Source organism: Balaenoptera acutorostrata, chromosome 10 (assembly GCF_949987535.1).
Source record: "Balaenoptera acutorostrata chromosome 10, mBalAcu1.1, whole genome shotgun sequence".
In the NCBI taxonomy this organism is placed as follows: Eukaryota; Metazoa; Chordata; class Mammalia; order Artiodactyla; family Balaenopteridae; genus Balaenoptera; species Balaenoptera acutorostrata.
In genome coordinates, this window is record NC_080073.1 from 32,152,542 (window position 1) to 32,172,202 (window position 19,661).

A 19,661-nucleotide genomic window follows, 5' to 3' on the forward strand; every position below is an offset into this window, starting at 1 on the left:
TTAGAGAGGGCTCCTTAACATGGCAAAGAGAATGGAAAAGACTACCATCAGGGAAAAGAGTCCCATGGCCTCCAAGAGGGCAAAGCCCAGAATGGCATAGGAGGAGAGCTGTTGCGTCAGAGGAGAGTTCCCGGCATAACCAAGGATGAGGCTCCCAAACACAGTGCCAATCCCAGCCACCCCAACTGTGGCAGCCCCAGCCCCAGTGAACGTGGCTGCTGTGTCAGTGTCCCTTAAATGGCACTGGTTTGGAAGCTATGCCTAGGGAAAGGGGAGGTCAAGAACCCTGAGGCTGCCAAGCTGCTGAGGCTCTCATCTGTCAGCTTCTGCAGTTGTTTCATCACTACTGCAGACAGTGGTCGGCCCAGCAGCTCAGAGGTACTCCTCACCAGAGAGGGGAGTAAGGGGCTGTGGCAGGAAAGTGGCTCCCAGTGCAGAGAGTGATCTGACTTGTTTCACTCAGCATGATGATTTTGAGATTCGTTCATACTGCATGTTTAAATAGTTGATTCTTTTTATTGCCCAGTGGTATTCCATTATATGGCTATAACACAAATTTCTTATCCAATCACCTGTTGATGGACGTTTGGGTCATTTTTAGTTTTTGTCTATTACAAATCTGCTATGAACACTCATGTACAAGTCTTTGTATGGACATATATATCCTTTTATCTTGGGTAAATACTAGGAGTGATAGTGCATGTGATAACTGAATCATATGGTAGGTGAATGTTTCACTTTTTAAGAAATTGCCAAACTGTTTTTCAGAGTGGTTGTACTAATTTGTTTCCACCAACTGTGTATGAGAGTTTCAGGTTCTGCACATCCTACTCAACACTTGGTATGCGCAGCCTTTTTTTTTTTTTTGCCATGCCGTGTAGTTTGCAGGATCTTAGTTCCCCGACCAGGGATCAAACCTGTGCCCCCTGCAGTGGAAGCATGGAGCCCTAACCACTGGACCACCAGAGAATTCCTTGCCCAGCCTTTTTAAATTTAGCCATTCTAATATGCTTGTATTGTTGTCTCACTGGGATTGTAAGTTGCATTTCCCAAATGACCTGTTATGTTGAACATCTTTCCACGTGCTTTCCATTAGTCATCTGTATATGTTCTTTGGTAAATTGTCTGTTAAAATCTTTGCTCTTTTTAAAGACTGAGTTGTTTAAATTCTACTGGTTGAATTTTGAGAGTTCTCTCTATATTCTTTTTTCTTTTTTTAAATAAATTTATTTATTTTTTGGCTGCATTGGGTCTTCGTTGCTGTGTGCAGGCTTTCTCTAGTTGCGGTGAGCGGGGGCTACTCTTCGTTGCAGTGCGTGGGCTTCTCATTGCAGTGGTTTCTCCTGTTGTGGAGCACGGGCTCTAGGCGCACAGGCTTCAGTAGTTGTGGCACATGGGCTCAGTAGTTGTGGCTCAAGGGCTCTAGAGTGCAGGCTCAGTAGTTGTGGCGCACGGGCTTAGTTGCTCCACAACATGTGGGATCTTCCCAGACCAGAGTTCGAACCCGTGTCCCCTGCATTGGCAGGCAGATTCTTAACCACTGCACCACCAGGGAAGCTCTCTATATATTCTTGATGCAAATTCTTTTTCAGATATACGGTCTACAAAATTTTTCTCCAAAATTAATGCCTTTTTTCGTTTTCATGAAACAGGTCTTTTGAAGAAGCAGAAATTTATGAATTTCTACACAAATTACTGCTGGTGATTGGGATTGTAAATTGGGGGAGAAGTGACATCTTAATATTGTCTCTGATCTATGAACAAAATATATCTCTCCATTTATTTATGTCTTCTCTAATTTCTTAGCAGTATTTTATAGTTTTCAAGGTACATATCTTTCACATCTTCTGTCAGATGTACCCATATTCCTATCATATGTTTGATATTGTTGTAAATGGTATCACTTTATAAAATTCAGTTTTCAATTTTCATTAAAAAGTCCAGTTCAAAATTCTAATATATAGTTGATTTTTGTATATTGATGTTGTATCCCACTACCTTACTAAACTCATTTATTAGATCTAGTAACTTTATTTTGGCATATTCCATCATATTTTTTTACATAGAAGATCATGCCATCTATGAATAAAGACTGTTTTACTTCTCCTTTCCAATATGGATGACTTTTGTTTATTTTTCTTGCCTGATTTCACTGGCTGGAACCTCCAATGGAATGTTGAATAACATATATGAGACTAGACATCTGTCTTATTCCTGATCTTAAAGGAAAGCATTCAGACTTTTATCATTAGGTCTGATATTAGCTGTAGGTTTTTTGTAGATGGCCTTTATCAAGTTTATGAAGTCCTCTTCTATTCCTAGTTTGCTGAGTTTTTATCAGGAATGGACTCTGGATTTTGTTAAATGCTTTATCTTTTTCTTTTTTTTTTAAAATTAATTAATTAATTAATTTATTTTTGGCTGTGTTGGGTCTTTGTTTCTGTGCGCGGGCTTTCTCTAGTTGCGGTGAGCGGGGGCCACTCTTCATCGCGGTGCGCGGGCCTCTCACTGTCGCGGCCTCTCGTTGCGGAGCACAGGCTCCAGACGCGCAGGCTCAGTAGTTGTGGCTCACGGGCTTTGTTGCTCCATGGCATGTGGGATCTTCCCAGACCAGGGCTCGAACCCGTTTCCCCTGCATTGGCAGGCAGACTCTCAACAACTGCGCCACCAGGGAAGCCCTTAAATGCTTTTTCTGAATCTATCAAGATGATTATATGGTTTTGTTTTGTTTTCATTTTGTGAATATGATTGGTTTGTTAACACTGATCAACTTTTGAATGTTAAACCAACTGTATTCCTGGGATTAAACCCCACTTAGCCTTGATATGTTATCCTTTTAATATAGTTTTGGATTTGATTTGCTAAATTTTTGTTTAGAATTTTTGCATCTGTGTTCATGCGCAGTGTTGGGTTGTAGTCTTTTTGTAATGACTGTCTGGTTTTGGTATCAGGCCTCATGGAGTGAGTTGGAAGACTTTGTGTCACAATGGTGTTATTTCTTCCTTAAATGATGGTTGGTGGGAAGGTGTTTACATTTTCAACTGTTAATACAGTTGAAAATACAAGGCTGTTAAGGTTATCTATTTCTTCTTGAGTGAGCTTTGGTATTTTGTGTTTTTCAAGAACTGTGTCCGTTTCCTCTAAGTGGTGGCATTTAAGGGAATAAAATTGTTCATAATATTCCCTTGTTATTCTTTTATTATCTGTAGAAACTATAGTGATGTAACTTTTCTCATTCCTGATACTGGAGGTTTATGAATTTTATTCATCTTCTTAAAGAACCAGATTTTGGTTATATTGATTTTCTGTTTTTCTGTTTTCCATTTCATTGATTCTTACTTTTGTCTTTCCTTTCTTCTGCTTACTTTGGTTTTAATTTGGTCTTCTTTTTTTTTTTGTTTCTCAAGGTAGATAGAAGCTGAGGTCATTGATCTGAGACCTTTTCTCTTCTCTAATAGAGGTTTTTAGTGCTATACAATTTCCCCTAAGTACTGCTTTAGTGGCATCCCATAAATTCTGATATGTTCTATATTTATGTTCATTCAGTTCAAAATACCTTATAATTTCCTGTAGGATTTCTTTGATCCATGGGTTATTTAGAAGTGTTATTTCCTTTTTAAATATTTATAGATTTTCTAAAAATCTTTTTGTTCTTGATTTCAAATTTCATTTAATGTGGTCTGAGAACATACTTGGTATGATCTGAGTCCTTTTAAATTTTTAAGATTCATTTTATGGTCCAGAATATGGTTTATCTTTGTAAATGTTCTGGGTACACTTGAGAACAATGTGTATTTTGCTGTTGTTGGGTAGAGTGTTATATAAATGTCAGTTAGGTCAAGTTTGTTGATAGTGTTGTTCACATCCTTGCTGATTTTCTGCCTTCTTGTTCTGTCAGTTATTAAGAGAGGGCTATTGAAATCTCTTGACCATAATTGTAGATTTGTGTATACTTTGCTCAGAAATCTAGTCTGATATTAATAGAATTCCAGGTTTCTTATGACTACTGTTAGCATGATATATCTTTTCCATACTTTTACCTACTTGTATTTTTACATTTGAAATACTTTTGTAGGGTCTTCCCTGGTGGTCCAGGGAGTAAGACTCTGCACTCCCAATGCAGAGGGCCCAGGTTCGATCCCTGGTCAGGGAACTAGATCCCGCATACATGCCACAACTAAGAGTTCACATGCCACAACTAAGAAGTCCACATGCTGCAACTAAGAGTCCGCATGCCGCAACTAAGAAGTCCACATGGGGGCTTCCCTGGTGGCACAGTGGTTGGGAATCTGCCCGCCAATGCAGGGGACACGGGTTCAAGCCCTGGTCCAGGAGGATCCCACATGCCGTGGAGCACCTAAGCCCATGTGCCACAACTACTGAGCCTGCACTCTAGAGCCCACAAGCCACAACTACTGAGCCCGCATGCCACAACTACTGAAGCCTACATGCCTAGAGCCCGTGCTCTGCAACAGGAGAGACCACCACAATAAGAATCCCACGCAGCACAACGAAGAGTAGCCCCCGCTCACTGCAACTAGAGAAAGCCTGCACGCAGCAATGAAGGCCCAATGCAACCAAAAAGAAAGAAATAAAATAAATTTATAAAAAAATAAAAATTAAAAAAAAGAAGCCTGCATGCCTCAACTAAGGAGTCTGCTTGCCACAACTAAGACCCAGTGCAGCCAAAATAAATAAATAAATAAATATTTTTTACAAAGAGCCAGCTCTTCAACAAAATAAAATAAAATACTTTTGTAGGTAACATAGTTCTTGCTTTTTTTTTTTTTTATGGCCACACTGAACGCCTTGTGGGGTCTTATAGTTCCCTGACCAGGGATCAAACCTGGGCCCACTGCAGTGAAAGTGTCAAGTCCTAAACACTAGACTGCCAGGGAATTCCCTAGTTCTTGCTTTTTTATCCAATTTCACAAAATTTGCCTTTTAATTGGTATATCATTTACAATTACTGTGATTATTGCTATGGTTACAAAAAAAAACATTTGAATCTATTATCTTGCTATTTGTTTTCTGTTTGTATTATCTGCTCTTGTTCCCCTTTTCCTTTTTTTCTGACTTCTTTTGAATTAATGGAATATTTATGATCTCGTTTTATCTCCTTTGTGGGATTATTAAGTATAACTCTTTGTTTTATTATTTTAGTGTAGTTGCTTTAAGATTTACAGCACACATTTGTAACTTATCAGTTCCCCCTCAAGTGATATTATGCCACTTGATGTATAGAATATTAGAATAGTGTACTTCTGTTTGGCTCCTTCCAGCCTTTGTAATATTACTGTTCATGGATTTTACTTTTACGTAAGTTATAAATACCACAATACATTATTGTTAGTTTTGTTTAAATAGTTCATTTTTTTTTTAAGTTTTAAATAGTAAGAAAACAAATTCTTACATGTATACTCTTATACTTAACCTTTTCTGGTGCTCTTTATTCCTTTGTGTAGCTCTTTATGGTATCATTATCCTTCTGCCTGAAGAACTTCCTTTAACGTTTTTGTAGTGCAGATTTGCTGTTGATGAATTCTTTCAACTTTTGTATGTCTGGAAATATCTTTATTTTACCTTCTTTTTAAATGATGTTTTTTGCTGCATATAGATTTCTAAGCTGTTCTTTTTTCCTTCTAGTATTTTAAAATGCTGCTCCACTGTCTTCCTGCTTGCATTATTTCCAGTGAGAAATATGTCATCTTTATCTTTGTTCCTATGTAGCTGATAAGTCTCTTTTTCTCTTGCTACTTTTAAGATTTTCTCTTTGTCACTGGTTTTGAGTTATTTGATAATGATAGGCTTTGATGTAGTTTTTTTTTTTAATTTTAATTTTGGGCTGTGTTGGGTCTTCGTTTCTGTGTGAGGGCTTTCTCTAGTTGTGGTGAGCGGGGGCCACTCTTCATTGCATTGCGTGGGCCTCTCACTGTTGTGGCCTCTCTTGTTTCGGAGCACAGGTTCCAGACACGCAGAATCAGTAGTTGTGGCTCACGGGCCCAGTTGCTCCGTGGCATGTGGGATCTTCCCAGACCAGGGCTTGAACCTGTGTCCTCTGCATTGGCAGGCAGATTCTCAACCACTGCGCCACCAGGGAAGCCCATGATGTAGTTTTATTCAGGTTTCTTGTACGGGGTCAGTTGAGCTTCTTGAATATGTGGTTTTATAGTTGTAATCAAATTTGGAAAACTTGGTCATTATTTCTTCAAGTATTTTTTCTGACCCCCTTCCCTTCTTTCAGGGACATCACTTACTCTCGTATTAGGCTGCTTGACGTTGTCCTACAGCTCACTGATGCTTTTCATGTTTTTGTTTTACTCCTCTATGTGTATTTCATTTTGGATACTTTTGTATTGCTATGCCTTTAAGTTAGTCTTCTCTTTTGTATTGTCTAATCTGCAGTTAACTATCTAGTGTATTTTTCATCTCAGACATGGTAGGTTTTATTTCTAGAAGCTTGATTTATGTCTTTCTTTTGTCTTTCATGTCTGTACTTTTTTAAAAAAAATTTATTTATGTTTGGCTGCATTGGGTCTTCGTTGCTGTGCGCAAGCTTTCTCTAGTTGCGGTGAGCGGGGACTACTCTTCGTTGTGTGCGGGCTTCTCATTGCGGTGGCTTCTCTTGTTGCAGAGCACGGGCTCTAGGCGCGCGGGCTTCAGTAGTTGTGGCTCGTGGGCTCTAGAGTGCAGGCTCAGTAGTTGTGGCACACAGGCTTAGTTGCTCCGCGACATGTGGGATCTTCCCGGACCAGGGCTCGAACCCGTGTCCCCTGCACTGGGAGACGGATTCTTAACCACTGCACCACCAGGGAAGTCCTGTACTTATTTAAGATAACGTCTCTGTCAGTTCTGAGTTCATTTTGATGGACTACCTCATATTATGGGTCACATGTTCCTGCTTCTTTGTATACTCAATAATCTTAGGTTAGGGACTTCCCCGGTGGTCCAGTGGTAAAGAATCCGCCTTCCAATGCAGGGGACGCAGGTTCAGTCCCTGGTCAGGAAACTAAGATCCCACATGCCACAGGGCAACTAAGCCCTCACGCGCCACAACTACTGAGCTCACGTGCCTCAACGAGAGAGCCTGCATGCTGCAAACTACAGAGCCCACGCACTCTGGAGCCCACGTGCTGCAACTAGAGAGAAATCCATGTGCTGCAACGAAAAGCTCCCACGTGCCTCAACGAAGATCCTGAGTGCTGCAGCTAAGACCTGATGCAGCCAAAAAAATAAAGAAAATAAATAATAAAATAAAATAAATAAATATTAAAAAAATAATAATCTTAGGTTAGATGCCAGAATTTTACCTTGTTAGACGTTGGATATTTTTGTATTCTTAAAAATTTCTTGAGCTTTGTTCTAGGGTGCAGTTAAGCTATTTGCAAACAATTTGGTCCTTTTAGGTGTTTTATGACTTGTTAGATAGGTTCGAAGTAGTGCTCAATATAGAACTAATTATTCTTCACTACTGAGGGGAGACCTTCTTGAGTATCCTACTCACTAACCCATGAATTATGAGTTTTTTCAGTCTTGCTGATGGGAACAGGCACTGTTCTCTTTAATCCTTTGATGAGTCTTTGGCTTTTCGGTCGTTTCCGCACATGCATGTACTTAACGGTACTCTGCTGAATATTCTAGGGGAATCTTCTGTAGATCTCTTTCTATACAAGGTATTTTTCTTTCTTTGCTCTCTCCTGCCTGGCATTCTGCCCTAAAGTTTGGTTTTCTCAGACTTTCAGCTCAAGGAGTTCACCAGCCTACCCCTCTGTTCCCCTTTCTGTGCTATGGCCTGGAAACACTCTCAAGGCAGTAAGCAGGGGCAGTCTCAGATTCAAGCCTTACTGCATTTGTTTTGTCTTTCAGGAATCATTGTTTTTCATTGCCTGGTGTCCAGGGTCTTGAAAACCATTGTTTAATAAATTTTGTCTGTTTTTTAAAAAATTATGTTAGGTGAGGGGGTAAATCTGGTCTTTGTTACTTTATCTTGAGTAGAAGTGAGAGTCCCAGCAATCTGGTTTTAACAATCCCTCTAAGGAATCCTGATGCATGTTAAAATTTGAGAACCATACAGATATTTGAATTTAATGTTAGATGATTGTTTCACTATCAACCATCATTTACCATGAAGACATGAGTCAGTAAATCTAATTTTTGGAGGAAAATTTTTTTTGAGTAAATTCATTTCTGTTTTGTAGCATGGGAGATATGTGAGTAATTATGAGACATTTGAAATATTTATACAGTCAGGATAGATGGAGATTTGGGTAAGGGGAAGAAGGTTTTCTGAAATAAAAAATGATGTTGATGTTGTTATGGTACATAGCAGTCTTAGACATTTCAGCTTCATGCTACCTAATAATTTCTTTAACCATTGTTAAACAAAAGGTCATTTCTGGGAGGAGCTGGAACAGCAATTAAGTCCTGGTTTGCTGTAGTGGGTAAGGGGAAGCAAATGACTCCATTTTGGGTCTGCTTCTTCTTTAACGATTCCTCCCTTCTGATCAAACTCTCAGCATAAATGAGATGTGATAAAAAATTAAGGCATTAGTGCCACTCTCAGCTGCCATAGGTCACTCTCTGCATCCATAGGTCATGACATTTTTCCTTAAGCCCTGTGACATTCACAGGTCATGGTTCATAATCCTTAAATTGGTTACTCTCTTTGCTTCTTTTCTGTTGTTCTAGTCTTAGGGTGATCATTTGCATGGTGGTTAGTGGCTGCAAACACGCATTTAAAGCTTTTGAGAGGATACAAAGCACCAGGGGGATTACTATGATTATAATAAGCAGGATAATTTCCAGTGTTTGGAGTGGACTTTGAAGCTATGGTCTCCAAGACCCAAACCAATCAAAGACCCCATTCAGAGTCATCTTCTTAAGCCAAGTGGCTTGCTTAATATGTAACTGAATTTCAACCCCCCCAGAAAGTCCAAGGATCTTTGCTAGGAGGCTGTTGCTTAGCAGTGGATCCTGCTGTACTTTCAAGAGTTAAGGAAAGGTTCCTGATCATAGCCTCATTTGTATTTATTCCTAACCAGGGAAGTAGGGACCTGCCAAGGGAAGCAAATCCTGAATCATAAATGCCTCCTGGTAGGCCCTTTCGAGAACAGTTAGGGTCACAGTTAGGTAACTTAGGAAGCATTGCCCAGCTGTGCACCAGCCATCTAGGCATTCATATGCCCAAGGAGAACGATAACCACCAAAAAATAAATCCTGTCCACTAAGGTGGCATTGTTAATGGATTCATCTGCAAGAATTGTTGCATTTGCCCATTTAAGGCCGGGGTCGGTTAGATTTTTTTCCTAGCTTGCAATAAAAAGTTGTTCTAAATTCTAGAGATTACCTTCCTTAGCAATGGCCTGGAACATATGGCTGATGACGTTATCTTTCCAAGTCAGTGCCAGAATAAAGGAAAGAGAAGAAAAGATTTTGTGTTTAGCTGAAATGGGAAATCTTGATCTGGTGTCTTGGATGGAAGCAGTCTACATCGATGTCCACTACTTCTCATCCTTGTCAACTTGATTTGGAGGTCTCCAGTGTTTGTACAGGACCAGATGTCAGTTGGAGCCTCCTTTAGCTATGATATATGTATACAAGGCTTATTGCCTTCTAGTTTTGCAGCAGTGCAAGTGGCCAGAAGCACTTGGTAAGTTTCCTTCCAGTGGGGCTTGAGGGTGTTTTTTTTTCTGATAATGCCTCCAGAATATCCAGTCACCAGGCTCCAGACTCTGACCAACAAGGTTTCCCTAAATTGGAATATGGGAAAGCTTCTTTAACCTGTTGGTAATAGGCTTGAAAATAAGATATTAAAGACTTACAGTAGCTGATCATACTAGCATGGGACTACAGAGGATCAGCAGAAGGTTGTATACCAATAGACATTGGTCTGCCCATGATTATCTCATGTGGAGTGAGTTTATGTTTCCCAAAAGTGGTATTATGAACAGTCAGCAAGACCACAGGCAATACCTTAGGCCAGGGGAGTCCAGTATAGAGGTGTGACAATTAACAGCACTAAAATCTAATATCTACAAAGGTAAAAACTTAATTTTTCTCTCTATAATTACTCCCATTTTTTTTACTATAATCACAGTAAAACTAAATTTGTTTGTATTAAACTTGGCCTGATGATTTATATACATGCAGCAAGAACAGTGATTGGCCATATAAGTATTTTTGTAAGATTGCTTTGCTAGAACCTTGTAAGCAAAATAACAGCTTGATTTTTCCATACAGTTCCTTGAAGCTGTCTGGTCATATGAGGCTATGTACGTTTCTCTCAAACATTACATTCCAGTGAAAGCCTTGGTAATTGTGTCCTTTTACAAGGAGAACAGGTTCTTTTTCTTTATTTCTTTTTTTTTTTTTTTTTGATTTCCTTTGCTATTCAATAAAACAAGAGCTGTTATTTTCCTCCTTCTTCCATAGATTCCATGAATTCTAACATGGAGCCATAAAAGCAGTAGATTTTAAAAAATGTACTTCATAACATTACCTATGTTGACAGGATACAATCCAGAATGGTAATCTCCAACTCCAGATTTTATTGTCCTATCATAGGTCCCCCTTGTTAATGCAAAGTCCGTTATTCATATCCCAATTAGAAGTAATGACAAAGAACAGAAGGCAAAAGATGAAAAGAATACTTCACATGTGACGATATAACAACCTTTGTATACTTAACAAATTTATGTCAACTATTTACTAGCAAGGAAAATGGAAAAAGGCTCTTCTGGCCAACAAAATGTAATTTTTCTTATAGGAAAGGTGAAATATATATAATGGGTAAGATATCCAGAACCTCCCACAGGAGGCCGGTTGGAAAAGTCCAACAAATGTCAGAGTGTCATTTTTCAATGACCCCTTACTTAGAAAACAGTTTTTTAATTATATAAAAATTGAAGCTACTTGCATATTCAAAGTACACTTCAATTTACCCATGGATCCAGCAAACTTCATAATGGAAAGACAAAAATGTTATTAACTGATTTAATGAAAAAACATGACCTATTAAACTTATGTACTAGGGCTAAAAGTACTTACAGAATCATCTCAGTTCAGTGTACATTGGTAAAAGTAACAAGCAGAATCCATGCTCCACAGAATTACTTTATGAATGAGGGATTGATTAAAAAATATATATATTTATAACTGATAACTTTCATTCATATTGTGAATTTTCAGAAGCATTATATGTGAATTAATTTACATCAGGCTTTCCAGTATTACTTGCATTCGTGGGATTTCTCTCCAGTGGGAGTTTACATATGACTTTGATGGTATTTGTTGAAATTGAAAAATTTCCCATGTTTTTCACATTTATATCGTTTCTTCCTGGTGTTCATTCTCACGTGATTTTGTAAGGATTTGGGCAAATTGAAGGCTTTCTCACTTTGCTTACATTCAAGAGATTTCTCTCCATTCTGAGTTCTTTCATGGCTTCAAAATGTACTGCAGTAACTGAAGGCTTTTCCACATTCCTTGCATTCATAGGGTTTCTCTCCAGTATGAGTTCTCTCATTTATCTTAACATAATTGGAACAATTGAAGGCTTTACCCATTGTTCCATTCATAGGGTTTCTCCCCAATGTGACTCTTTTTATGTCTTTGAATAGACTGGTATTAACTGAAGGCTTTTCCACATTGCTTACATTCACAGAGTGTTCTTCCAGGGTGAGTCCTTTCATAGGAACAGATTTGTGGTAACTGAAGGCTCTCCCACATTCCTTACATTTATATGACTGCTCTCTGTAGTCCTCATATTCATATGGTTTGGGTGCAGTGTGAGAAGGAGAACAGATTCTTATTGAACTTATGCAGATAAATATATTGTCATGAAAATAAGAATATTCACTGAGAGATTCTGAATTCTGGAGGGACCAGGTAGGGAGAAAAGTAAATGTTTCATCTTCGTTCACAAAGGTATACTTTACCAAACTGTCATTAAGTCCTAGATAGCTTCAGAGAAAAGGTTTCCTTAAATCTGGAAATCCAAAATGTTAGAGCATCCTCCTGAGTTTATGCAGTCCCATGTAATTAATACTTGCTTTGCTTGAAACCAGTATTTCCATTAGTTCTCTTGACCTTACCCGATGATTGAGGGTGATATAGGGACAGTGGTAATTCCAAGAAGTTTGTCAGTTTTTCATTAAGGCTCATATCATTTGCCCAATGAAGTGGGTACCTTGATCAGTGGAGATTGTGAAAGGTCTACTACCCAAAGTGGGAAACCCACTGTCAAACAATTTCCTTGCCACTGTGAGGGCATCAAGCCTTATGGCAGAGGAAGGCTTCAACCCATCTGAAAAACATGCATACAATAACAAAAACGTATTGATAACCCATATTAAGTGGCAGTTGAATGAAGTCCAGCTGCAGGTGTTCAAAGGGTCCAGAGGGAAGAGATGAGGCCTGTGCAGAAGGAATGCAAAAAACGAAAACTGGGGTTTGCCAGAGAGCCTGGAAGAACCAAGTGGCTGTCTTGGGTTTCCTATAGCCATGACTGTTTAAATTACAGCCATTGTTTACCCATCTTAATTTCTCTGTTTCTGGAACAGACCTTTGCCATGTTGGAAGGATATCAGAATGGCAAAGGTCTGGCAATGAGGGGTCTTTTTTTTTTTTTTTTCCCAGAAGTAGAATAGACGTCATCCACAGGTACCACAATCTTTACGGATTCTGTTGCTACTGCCTTTGCATAAAAGCTAGGGCATTTCCCTGATATTCAAGTTCAGTCCTTTTCATGTGAGCCTCAATTTTGATGACAGACAACATTATGCCAGGACATATCAGACTTCCAGGAATTTCATACAATTTCTGGAACACTTATTAACACATATCTATACAGACACAACATAAAGAAGGCTTAATGTTACTTATTTGACAATGCTTCCCATGTAATTTAACATATCAAATAAGCCTAAATTAGTTTAACATCTCCCTTTTTATGAGGTGAGAGAGTAAATTCTTTGAGATATTTCAGGGGCCCCCTGAGAAATCCCAAAGTTAACTAGAGATCAAAAGGACTTCATATAGCATTTGATTTGGGGAAGCTATCAAAGAATATCAAAAGTTTGGACACTTGACTAAATAGGATCACAGATCATGAAACAATACTTAATTATCTATTTGGCCAAAATGATAAAAAAAACACTGTCCTTTTAACAGATAAAAGGAAATCAAATTTTAGTTTTACGTTAAGTACACTACTAATTTTAAAGCGTAATTTAAAAACCCTTATAATTCAGTTTTATCCAGCTTGATTACACAAGGCAAAATTCTCTCTCACTGTCTTCTGAAATAACCAGAAGTTCTAGTTTAGACAAAATTACTCTCATTTCCTTCAACAAATTCGCATCTTTATTCCTCAAACCTCTTAACCAAAAACACATCATGCTGTCCTTACATACAGAGCTGTCTCCTCTACTACTTCCAGTAGTCTTAATTATAATACATGCATTAATTATAACTTTTAACCCTTGGAAACTTTTATTTCTACAAGCATGTTCTCCTTTTTCTTTAGTTTCTCTATAGTAGGAAGCCAAAAGTAGATGAACCTATATTTAGCAATTAATGTATCAGTATTTTATCCCATTTGGAAATGATCCAGATATTCAATAAACCCTATTATTTAATTTAACTTGCAAAATCTTTAAAGTTTCAAGTAACCAGAGAGATCTGGGAAATTTTTTTTAAGTACGCATAAAATATAATTATTGCTAAAGAGTTCACCTAAAACCGGTTTATCTTATATCTGTTACTTGCTCCTAACAATCATACTTTGATTACTTTCCTGCTGACACATATTTTAAAAGAGGCAACATGAGCCTACCTGACCAGTTAACCCAGGTAAAATAAAAAATTTTATACTTGATGCTGATAATTCTGGAAACGTGCCTGTTTTTACACCAGTGAACTTAAACTAGCTTTAATTTATCTTAGATCACACAAAGTTGAAAAACATCTGGGTTAGTTTCTATATTTCTGAGTTTTAGAATACCCAATCCTTAATTTATATATATATATATGCACTTGTTTGTTTTTAAGCCAATCAAATAGAGCACTTTACAAATTTTTTTATAAGCGTTTCTTTTTTTTACAGTTTAAAAAAATTTTATTTTATTTATTTTTTTGGCTGTTTTGGGTCTTTGTTGCTGCCTGTGGGTTTTCTCTAGTTGCAGCAAGCTTATTACTCTTCGTTGCGGTGTGCGGGCTTCTCTTTGCGGTGGCTTCTCTTGTTGCAGCACACGGGCTCTAGGCGCGTGGGCCCAGTAGTTGTGGTGCCCAGGCTCTAGGGTGCACGGGCTTCAGTGGTTGTGGCTCGAGGGCTCAGAACTTGTGGCTCCCGGGCCCTAGAGTGCGGGCTCAGTAGTTGTGGTGCACGGGCTCGGTTGCTCTGCAGCATGTGGGATCTTCCTAGGCCAGGGATCGAACCCTTGTCCCCCGCATTGGCAGGCGGATTCTTAACCACTGAGCCACCAGGGAAGTCCCTACAAATTAATTTTGATAATATCATCCAGAGGTGGAGAATATCACACATTTACAACGTGTATAAATATAAACGCACAGAGACACAGAGACCTTATAGTTACTAGTATTTGTGTAAAAGTCACAAAAGTTTTTTTTTTTTAATGATTTTTACCCCTTTTGATAAGAATTACCTCCCTGATGTTTGCATCTCCAAGAATGGCTTTTAGGTCCTAGACAGAATGGGGGTATAAAATCTATATCACAAAGGCACAAAGTATCCAAGTTTTTTACAAGATGGATTTTTGGGGTGTATCTGCAGGACAGTTCTGTTTCTAATGTCACAATGTCTACAAGTATTTTAAGATGAATGGGGAGGTTTTAGGATTAACAAAAAGGACTGACACACCGATTCACCTATTGTTTGAATGTCTCTTTCCCTTTGAGTATATTTAGCTTAGGAGAGAAGGCCTAAAAAAATTCCTAGGAGGCCCTGAATATCAGCTTCTCCCATTTGGCCAAATTTCTTTTTTTTTTTAAATTTATTTATTTTGTTTATTTATTTTTGGCTGTGTTGGGTCTTTGTTGCTGGGCGCGGGCTTTCTCTAGTTGCGGTGAGCGGGGGCTATTCTTCATTGCAGTGTGCGGGCTTCTCATTGCGGTGGCTTCTCTCGTGGAGCACGGGCTCTGGGCACGCAGGCTTCAGTAGTTGCAGCACGTGGGCTCAGTAGTTGTGGCTCACGGGCTCTAGAGAGCACAGGCTCAGTAGTTGTGGCACACGGGCTTAGCCACTCCACGGCATGTGGGATCTTCCTGGACCAGGGATCGAACCCGTGTCCCCTGCCTTGGCAGGCGGATTCTCAACCACTGCGCCACCAGGGAAGCCCTGGCCAAATTTCGAATCCTAAAGTTATCAAATCCTTTCAAATATATTATCAGGTTTCATCCAGGACAAACAATAAATATTTCTGGTGGTATTCAACAACCACATCAATTTTAATTTTTGTTTCCCCTTGGCTGTTTAAGGAAATACATAGCAGTTTGCCAGAAAATCCCTCAGAGAGTCATCAACTCTGGGAGGGACCCATATGAGGCCATTTAAGTTGATGCTGAAGAATTTACATAGGGTTTTTGAGGATAGTTTTTTCCAGTGTCCCAGTTGATTGAAATTGAGACATCATTTTGGGGGCCAATGTTTTGATGAGGAAGCCTAGGAGGGTATAATGGGTTAGACCTAGTTATTGTTTTAGATACCTTTTGTACCTGATTTTTCATTAGCCTTTTACGACAAGTATTTCAAAGAGGCTATCTGGGAATTTCAAAATCTTTTGGAGGCTTCTTCACACTAATTAAAGTAGGTATTCCATTCTGTTTGTTCCATATGGGAACCCTTGCTTTTAAGTATACTTAAAAGAGAGAAAAAAAAAAAGGCAGTAGTACCATGGTTAAGGGTGTTGACATGAGAAGAAATGGGTTCTTATCCCAGTTCTTACTAGCTGTGATACCTTGGGCAGGTTACTTAACCTCTCTGACTCTGATTATCCTTATCTTTACAATGGAGACATTTCAGTGGGCCATTATCCTGTTTTGTAACCTCCATTAGCTTCTTGATGTGTAGCAAATCTTAAAGGGAAATCTGAAAAATCTACTCCTGACATCTTCATCTGATTTTTTGGTTTAGGTTTTAGAGGCTAGTGATGGAGATCAGGATTCTTTCCATCTGTTTTGCTTAACTAAGCAGAACATATGGATTATATTTTGGAAGAAGTTATGAGGAAGGGGACCCATTTCATTCGTCTCAAGAAATTTAGAAAATCAATTTAAGAAGACCCTTAGATCAGGTGAACATTGTTTTAAGGAATTCTATAAAAACTCAAAGCAGACATAAAAACTTAAAGGATACAAGAATGTTTTATCTAGCAAGCTTCCAAAATGCAATTTTAAGTTATTCAACTGCTAAGCAACTCTTTACATGTATTTCCAGTGAAAAGGAAATTTTCTTCTCAAAAAGGGAGATATAGTCTATAATTCCGTTTAAGTCAAATTCTGGGGAAATATGTGGATCTCTCAGGTAATTGCATAGACTTTCAGTTATTACAAAATCAAATAGCATTTTGTTGCACACCAGAAATTAATAAGTTGCTTTTAAAGAGTTTAAAAATCTGAGTGCAAAAATCAGTTGCTTACCCTTTGCATTTCCCTGTTCTTCAAATGTTGTATATTTAATTGAAATTTAATTTCACCTTGCTTAAGAATGTTATTACTGGAACATTTGGAAATTTTAAAAAAAGTGGGGGGCAGAATAAACCCACTGTAATCTGTGAAGTGGCTTTACCTTATCCACCTGAGTAAAGAAGGTTTTGGTTTTGATTGCTCAGGGTCACTCCTGAGAAATGACAGTTTCTGAAGGGTAGTTCTACCAAACGTAGTTTTACTCAGTAGGCCTTCAACAATATAAAGCTTACTCTTTTTGAAACTTCGCAGGTTTTTATCTTATTCAACCCCATCCTGCAGAATGCACCAGCTGGAATAAGCAACTACAGAATCGCCTAGGATAGCACTATTAGGAAAAGAAATTAAATCTTTATCCTGGCAATGGGTCTAATAACTGTCTTCATTTATTACTGTCATAAATTCATAAAATTGCAGCAAAGCAAAAGCAAAATTGGAATGTCTGGACTAGTGACCAGTGAGGAAAAGAAACAAAGGAGTATTTAAATATTTGTTTTGGGAATTCCCTGGCCATCCAGTGGTTAGGACTCCACGCTTTCATTGCCGAGGGCATGGATTCAATCCCTGGTCAGGGAACTAAGATCCCACAAGCTGCACGGCCAAAAAAATATATTTATTTATTTTAAATGATGTTTCCAGTTTTCTCCATTACAGTGCTGTAATGAACATTGAACATCTTACAAGTATCACGTAGGAAACTTGAGGGAAATTTTGGTACCATAAATTATTGAAAGTGGAATTTTGATCAAAGAAATTCCTGTTTTACAATTTGATAGATCAGTTAAATAAGTAATCTTACATGCATACAATGAAATGCAACCCTTAAAAAGAATGAGTTAAATCTGTAAGTACTGATATTTTAACATGGCCACAGTATATTAGTAAATTGAAAAAGGAGTTGCTTAGCAGTATAAAATCCCATTAATATTTATATAGGGATGTTAATATTTCAGAGAGTAAAATCTGGAAGAATAAATGTCAAACAGTGGTGAACTTAGTCATTGAATTAAAAGATTATTTTTTAAATTACATAAGTGCATGAATAAATTCATCTTGTAAAAATAAATTAATACAGATTCACAGACACTTGTACTCAAATGTTCAAACAGTTTTATTCATAAAAGTCCAAAACTTCAAACAACCCAAATGAGCCATCAATTGATGAATGGATAAAGAAACTGTAGTATATCCATACAATGGAATATTACTCAGCAATAAAAAACAAAGTATTGGTACATGCTATAACATGGATGAATCTCAAAATCATTCTGCTAGGAGAAAGAGGCCACACACAGAAGACTGACTACATACTGTAGTATTCTATTTACATGAAATTTTGGAAAGGGCAAGTCTATAGTGACAGCACATCAGTGGTTGGCCAGCAGCTTGAAGTGAGGGAAGAGAACGACTACAAAGGAGTATGAGAGAACTTTTGGGGGTAATATAAATGATTAATATCATGATTATGGTGTTGGCTACACTATTGTATACATTTGTTAAAATTCATAGAATTGTACACTTAGAATTGGTGAATTTTGTTGCATGTAAATGATATCTCAATAAAGCGGATTTTTAAAAGTATAGATAAAGCTCTTTTGACTACCGCCCCCAAACTAGGTTCCCTCACTCTGGGGAAGGTGCCCTCCTCGCTCCACACAGGTTAGATAGGTAACCAGTAACTATCATTACTGCAGATTCTACTTGAAAGTTATTGTTCTGCATTCACACACACACACACACACACACCCCACCCCGGGTGAAATCTACATTTTTATATTCCTTCACGGTACTTACTCATTATTTGGCGTTTTTTCAGTAACTGTATCTCGGAGATGTTTTCATTAGAATTTATAGTTCTACATCCCTTTAACTCCTGAGAGTATTCTCAGGAATAGTAACGGATACACCATAGTTTATTCAGCTATCCCTCTATCATTCAACCGTGTGTGAGTTTCGCGGTGTGCCAAGCCCAGCGAACACAACGTAATATAAAAACGGGCTAGAGGCCGGCCTTCTAGAGTTTTCAGACAAGTGGGAGAGGGGAAGAGGGTTGTCAATAGTAATATTAAATGTGAAATCATAACTGTGAAGAGCAGTTATGATTTTTTTGAGCCTGAGTAATTTAGTTAGGAGGTCAAGAATGTATTTTCCCAGGGAGTTAAACTCTAAACAGATCTGAAAGGTGGGTGAGCATGACTTAACCAGCATAAGGGTGTTGGTCGGGGGTGCTACTAATCCTAAACTGCACCAACAGTATGGAGGAAGTATGTAGGAGGCGAAGATTGTGGGGAACTTACGGATATACGTGTAGATATGTGTATTTTAAACAAGATGTATACCTTATTTTGTAGTCAGGAAAACACTAAGATTGTAAATATTTTTTAAGTGAGGAAGCTTTCCACTTTCTTAACATCGGGAATAAATCTTCCATGCTTCTTCTGGGAGAGAATACAAGAAAAGCCTTCCCCGTTGGCTTCTCTTAAAAAGCTTCAATAGTCCACGAAAATGTCTCGGAGTTCTCTTGTTTTGACAAAAGATTAGGGATCTTCAGTATGACCTGGCGTGGGGGCGGAGATGTTTAGGCCTAGCTTCATATTGGGTTGCTACAGCCTCTTCCCCGGCACGTCGGCTTTTAACAAGTTATCTCTTGGGAAAGCAGGGCCCGTTTTCCCCCCTCCATTAGAGCAAGTGTGTGGTCCCGTGCGTGAACCGCGTACCTTCGTAGAGCAGGAAATCCCCAACGCGCGTTCCCTTGAAGAGGACGCGCGCAAAGGGCGGAAAGAACAGAGCTTCACTACCTAACCCATAATGCACAGCCCGCCTTTCCGGAAGCAAGGAATACAACCGCCAGGATGCATTTCTCTGCGCAGAAACGTCCCTCCTTGAGTCTGATTGGACGTGACGAAGCGAGGCAGTGTGGGACTGTGTCCATCGCCCTTTACACAGGGGCTAACTGGCCT

At 38.6% G+C, this 19,661-nt stretch overlaps 1 pseudogene; it reads right to left on the reverse strand.

Moving 5' to 3' along the window:
• LOC130709068 (ATP synthase F(0) complex subunit C2, mitochondrial-like) lies at window positions 1-19,633 on the reverse strand (annotated as a pseudogene).
• Between the last annotated feature and the right edge of the window lie 28 nt (window positions 19,634-19,661).